Genomic DNA, 7,191 nt, shown 5'->3' with positions numbered 1-7,191 from the left:
AGCAGAACACATTTCCGTTAATGCCCAGGCAGAGAAATAGTCCATTAAACACCATGAACAACCAAGTTGACAAGGCATTTCAGGAAGAAAGAGAAAAATCTCCAGAAAATAAGTTTATAGACATAGAAATATGTGATTTAAAAGACAGAGAATTCAGGATGGTATTTCTGAAAAAAACACAATGAGATCTGAAACGAATCATATCAACAATTTCAGGAACTGAAAAACAACTAGATGAGCAGAATGAGTTCGTTAGTAAGGAGATCGAAACCTTAAAAAAGAACCAAATAGACCTTCTGGAGATAAAGAACATACTGCAAGACTTGAAAAATGAAATAACAAGCTTGGGAAATAGAGTCGACCAAATGGAGGAAAGGATCACTGATATCGAAGACAGAAATCTAGAAATAAAACAAAAGGATGAAGAGAGAAACCGAAGAATGAAAAATAATGAAAGAGAAATACAAGAACTAGTTGATATCATCAGGAGAGGAAATATAAGAATAATGGAAATTCTCGAAGGTGAGGAAAAGGAGTAAGAAGCATTTTCAGACAAATAGTTGACGAGAATTTCCCAAATCTAAGGAATGAACTGGAACTTGGTATTCAAGAAGTCAATAGAACATTCAATTATCTCAACCCAAAAAGGCATTCACCAACACACATTGTATTAAAATTATCAAAAATCAACAAAGAGAATTCTCAGGGCAGCCAGGGAAAAGAAGACAGTAACCTATAAAGGAAAACCCATCAGATTATCGTCAGACGTCTCAGCACAAAATTTACAAACCAGATAGAAGTGGAATCAAATATTCAAACTATTAAAATAAAGGAACTACCAGCCAGGAATAATGTTTCTAGCTAAGTTCTCCTTTAGATATGAAGGAGAAATAAAGACCTTTCCAGACATAGAAAAATTAAGAGAATTCTACACTATGAGGCCTGTACTACAAGAAATATTGAAAGGGGAAAGCTCACCTAAAGCAAAATGACACACAAAAAATACATAATTAGAAGTAAGGTGACTAGTAGGCTGATAAAAGCAGAGGAGTGAAACCCTTACTAGGAACAGGGCATTATAAGCTTAAAATAAGAAGAGATTGACTATAGCAAGATAGTAATGAATGTTCAGCATACAAAGGGACAAATTGAGACAACAATGACTGAAAAGGGGAAGATTCAAAGATCTAAATTCACAAAGGGGAATGGAGACAAGGCACCTGCAGAAGAAAAGGGATGACTGTATATATATATATATATATATATATATATATATATATATATATATATATATATATATATATATAAACTATCCTTTACATAGACGTAATGGTAGCTACATGCCAAAGATTCAGAACTGAACTATATAACATAAAACAAGAAGAACCAGAGGAAAAACTCACAGAAGCCAACCAAAATAAAGAAAACAGAAACACAAGGACAAGGAAGCAATGGAAACACAGAGCTACCAGAAACCAAAAGATGAAATGGCTATAAGAAGACCTCATATTTCAATAATCACTCTAAATGTAAATGGAATGAACTCACCAATAAAAAGGCACAGAGTTGCAGATTAGATCAAAAAACAAAACCCAACCATATGCTCCAGGAGACACATCTCAGTTCCAAAAACAAATATAGGTTCAAAGTGAAGGGGCACAAATAATATTTCAAGCAAATGACATTCAGAGAAGAGTGGGAATAGCAGTACTAATATCGGATGAAATAGACTTCAGAATAAAAAGAATAAAGAATAAAGATACTGAACAACACTTCATAATGATATAGAGAATCATGCACCAAGAAGATATAACACTTATTAATATCTATGCTCCCAATCAGGGAGCCCTGAAATATATAAAGCAATTACTAACAGAACTAAAGAGAGAAACAGATCAAAACACTATCGTAGTAGGAGACCTAAGTACCCCACTGTCTGTCAGATATGGATAGATCATTCAAACAAAAACTCAATAAGGAAATAACATACTTAAATGATACATTAGACCAATTGGACATAATTGACATTTACAGAACCTTTCATCCCAAAACAACTGCTTTTACCTTCTTCTGTAGTGCACATGGAACATTCTCAAGGATCGACCACATACTAGGACACAGAGATAGTTTTGACAAATATAAGGGAACTGAAATCATACCAACCATATTCTCTGATCATAATGCTTTGAAACTAGAGATCACCTGCAAAAAGAAAGCGAAAAGAACCCCAAATACATAGAAATTAAACAACATACTACTGAAGAATAACTGGGTCAGAGAAGAAATAAAAAGAGAGATCAAGAAATACATAGAAACGAATGACAATGATACTACAACATATCAAAAGTGGTCATAAGAGGAAAGTTCATATCACTACAAAGTTCATATCACTACCTCCAAAAACAAGAACAAGTCCAAATAAACAACCTAATGCTTCATCTTAAAAAACTAGAAAAAGAAGAACAAATGAAGCCTAAAGTCAGCAGACGGAAAGAAATAATCAAAATTAGAGCAGAAACAAATGAAATTAAAAACAAACAAACAAACAAACAAAAAACAGAAAAAATAAATTCAAGAAAGAGCTGGTTCTTCGGGAAGGTTAATAAAATTGACAAACCCCTGGCTAGACTCACTCCTGAAAAAAGAGAAAGGTCACAAACAAAATCAGGGGTGAAAGAGGGGAAATTACAACAAACGCCACAGAAATACAAAGAATAATACAAGAATACTATGAAAAAGTATATAACACCAAATTTAATAACTTAGAAGAAATGGACCAGTTCTTAGAAAAATACAACCTTCTTAGACTAAATCAACAAGAACTGGAAAATCTGAATAGACTGATTAGCAGTATGGAAATTGAAACAATCATCAAAAACCTACCAAAAGATAAAAGTCCAGGACCAGATGGCTTCACCAGTGAATTCTACCAAACATTCAAAGATTTAATATCTATTCTCCTCATACTCTTCCAAAAAATTGAAGAGGAAGTAATACTTCCCAATTCATTTTATCAGGCCAATATTACCCTGATACTAAAACCTGGTAAAGATAATACAGAAAAAGAAAACTACAGACTAATATCTCTCGTGAACACAGATGCAAAATCCTAAATAAGATATGAGCAAACCGATATAGCAACATAAAAAAGATTATACACAACGATCAAGTGGATTTCATGCCAGAAGCACAGGGATGGTTCAACATATGCAAATCAATTAATGTGACGCACCACATAAACAAATTAAAAAATAAGAATTATATGATCATATCAATAGATTCAGAAAAAGCCTTCAACAAGATACTGCATCCATTTATGATCAAAAGACTTAACAAAATCAGTATAGAAGGAAAGTACCTTAACATAATAAAGGCCATATATGACAAGCCCTCAGCCAACATTATACCTAATGTTGAAAATGGTGAAAAACTAAAAATCTTTCCTTTAAGATCAGGAACAAGGCAAGGCTGTCCACTATCATCACTGTTATTCAGTATAACATTGGAGGTCCTAACGAGTGCAATCAGGCAAGAGAAAGATACAAAAGGCATCCAAATAGGAAACGAAGAAGTCAAACTGTCACTATTTGCAGATGACATAATTCTCTATATAGAAAACTCTAAAGACTCCACAAGAACACTACTAGAAACAATAAGCAACTACAGTAAAGTTTCTGAATACAAAATCAATGTTCAAAATCTATTCGTTCCTATACTCTGATAATGAAGTGTCAGAAAAAGAAGTTGAAAAAATAGTTTCTTTTGCAATTGCAACGAAAAGAATAAAATACCTAGGAATAAATCTAATGAAACATGTGAAGGATCTATATAATGAAAACTTTAAGACCCTATTAAAAGAAATTGAAGAAGATACAAAGAAATGGAAAGATATTCCATATTCTTGGACTGGAAGAATCAACATAGTTAAAATGACCATATTATCTAAAGCATTATACAGATTTAATGCAGTCCCCATTAAAATCCCATTGGCATTTCTTAAAGAAATGGAACAAAAAATCATCAGATTTGTATGGAAACACAAAGATCTCGAATTGCCAAAGCCATCCTGAGAAAAAAGAAAGAAGCTGGAGCATCATTCTGCCAGACTTCAAATTATACTACAAAGTGACAGTAATCAAATCGGTATGGAATTGGCAGCAAAACAGACACACGGACCAGTGGAACAGAATCAAGAGTCCAGAAGTAAACCCATATTTATGTGGGCAAATAATTTTTAACAAAAAATCCAAAAACATACAGTGGAGAAAGGAAAGCCTCTTCAATAAATGGTGCTGGGAAAACTGGAAAGCCAACTGAAAAAAAATGAAACTGGACTGTTGTCTATCACTACACACTAAAATTAACTCAAAATGGATTAAGGACCTGAAAAAATAAAATGCGTGGAAGAAAACATAGGAACTAAACTCAAGGACCTTGGACTTAAAGAGGATTTTATGAATTTGATCTCAAAAGAAGGGAAGTAAAAGCAAAAATAAATGAATGGGACCACATCAACCTAAAAAGCTCCTGCTCAGCAAAAGAAATTGTCAGCCAGGTAAAGAGACAATCATCCAAATGGGAAAATATATTTGCAAACAACGCTTTCAATAAGGGCCTAATATCCAAAATACACAAAGAATTCATATGACTCAATAACGACAAAAAATCAAATGATCCAATCAAAAAATGGACAGAGGACCTGAACAGGCACTTCTCCCTAGAGGACATACAAATGGCCAACAAATATATAAAAAGATGCTCAACATCGTAACTATTAGGGAAATGCAGATCAAAGCCACAATGAAATATCATCTCACACCTGTTAGAATAGCTGTAATTAACAGGACAAGTAATAACAAATGTTGGAGAAGATGTGGAGAAATAGGAACCCTCATACACTGCTGGTGGAACTGCAAATTGGTACAGCCACTATGGAAAACAGTATGGAGGTTCCTCAAAAGACTAACAATTGATCTACCACATGATCCAGCAAATCCTCTACTGGTTATTTACGCCAAAGACTTGAAAACCCATATCTGAAAAGATATTTGCACACCAATATTCATAGCAGCATTATTCACAGTGGCTAGGACATGGAAGCAACCGAAGTGTCCTACAACAGATGATTGGATAAAAAATATGTGGTACATATATATAATGGAATTTTACTCAGCCATTAGAAGAGATGAAATACTGCCATTTGCAACAACATGGATGGACTTTGAAATAATCATACTAAGCGAAATAAGCCAGACAGAAAAGGTTGAAAATCACACGATATCCCTTATATGTGGGATATAAACCTAAAAGCAACAGATGAACAGGACAAACAGAGACTCATGGACATGGACAATGGACTAGTGGTTACTGGGGTGGGGGGAGGGGATTTAAAAAAAATTAAATGTTAAAAATTAAAAAAAATATATATATATATTATGTGATCTCAATATCAGACAATTTCACAGTTTGGCCACAGTCAATCATATTAGTCTTCCAAATGACAAATTCTAAAAAGAAAAACAAATGAGTCTTGCAAGTGAGCTAAAGTTAAGGTATCTTAGAATAAGCAACATGGACCATTTGACTGAAGAGCATTCTCTTTCAGTTTGTTTTATGTTACGCAACAATAAAATATCTGGTTTTGCATACAGAATAAAAATATTCTAAGAGGAAAAAAAGTGTATGCGTGTGTGTGTGTGTGTGTGTACGTGTGCATGGCCATTTATACTAACAGAGGACTGCTAAATTTTTTTGATTTTCTAACTTTGGCTTCTCAGAAAACTAAGAGCATTCTCTGTAAACTAGGCACAGGTACATTAAGAACGTGAAACCTAATTCCAGTTTTTCATTTCTATGTGGTCCAATATGGGCAATATAATTTTTATGGGTCAAGTGCATCAATTATAAAAATAGGAAGTGATAGTATTAGGCACCCCCTGAGACTCATTGTAAGAAATAGCTTATTAGCAGTAGTGTAGAACTTTGAAAATATAAAGTGTTTAATACAGTTAATCAACTGGGAAGCAGGTTCCTTCGTTTATAATTAAACACTCTCTTTCAGTGAACAATTTATGGTAGTTCATACAATGTTAATTTAAAGTCATTTCCTGCTACCAGTTAAGATTTCAAATGCTTAAAATCAATCTGTGATTAGGACCAGAATATAACAGGGCTCCAACAGCACATAACAAGATTCTACAGAACTAAAGAAATTCCATGGAAAAAGAGAAATCCCTTTCCCCAAATGCAATTTCTTTGTCCGAATATTGAAAATCCCCTAACACCAGCCTGAGAGAACATAAAATTTAGCTTAATGCATCATAAATTGTGATGGATGAACCTCAAAAGGTACTTGTTTAGTCTTGCAATGCATGTAAAGAATTGGCATACACTGAGCCTCTGTTTTGGATAATCAGTTTAGAAAACATTGCAAAATAACCCAAAGCCCCCATTTTTTAATATTACAAGACAAGATGCAAACTTGGCCCACATTCACTTTGGACAGGTTACTCTTGAGGGCATTCTAAATTGCATTCACTTAAGTCTCTCTACATTGAGATTTACAAAGGTGCTCTGTGAACAGAACACAAGCCCTGTATAAAAGCAAGGTCACTGCAAATATCTGGGTAGGGCTTGCTGCTGACCTTACCCGAGAGATAAAAGTGAAATTTTGCCTGTGAATGTCTACAATACTGAAGAAAACTGACATTATTTAAAATGTGATTACTTCTTCAGTTTATCCCTGAACAAGAGACCACTGACTTTGGAGAAATCTAAGCTTATGGCTTCCAGGAATACAAGCTCGATGCAGATAAAGGCAAAGAGGAGGATGTGAGATTGTATCTTGCTTATAGCTAGCTATAGACTTAAAACTGTAAAATGCACTCATTGTTTGTTAAATATCCCACAAAGTATACAACACATAGTAGTTCTGAAGAGGAATTTTCCACTCAAATGGCTAACACTGTAAACTGTAGACATGCTTGCCTCAAAGGGCTAAGGGACAGGTGACCTTGAGATCAACTGAAGACTCACCCTCCCCTTTGGTTGTTCTGTCTAGATAACAAATGTATTGCCTTTGCTTGTTAAGAACAGATGTATTGACTTTGCTTGTTAAGCCCTATAAAAGTAAGGTTACCCCTGAGCCCCGGCCCAGATCTTCAGAGCGCTAGCTCTTCTGGGACTGCCAGT

The 7,191-nt window shown here is 34.4% G+C and overlaps 1 protein-coding gene across 3 annotated transcripts in view; it reads right to left on the bottom strand.

Annotated features, from left to right (window-relative positions):
* MDGA2 (MAM domain containing glycosylphosphatidylinositol anchor 2) overlaps positions 1-7,191 on the bottom strand; it is a 772,964-nt gene that overhangs the window by 197,247 nt on the left and 568,526 nt on the right. The gene's annotated exons all lie outside the window — the stretch shown is intronic.

Source organism: Pteropus medius, unplaced genomic scaffold, assembly GCF_902729225.1.
Source record: "Pteropus medius unplaced genomic scaffold, Ma_sr-lr_union100, whole genome shotgun sequence".
NCBI classification, from domain to species: domain Eukaryota; kingdom Metazoa; phylum Chordata; class Mammalia; order Chiroptera; family Pteropodidae; genus Pteropus; species Pteropus medius.
This window is presented reverse-complemented; position numbering and strand designations above follow the sequence as displayed.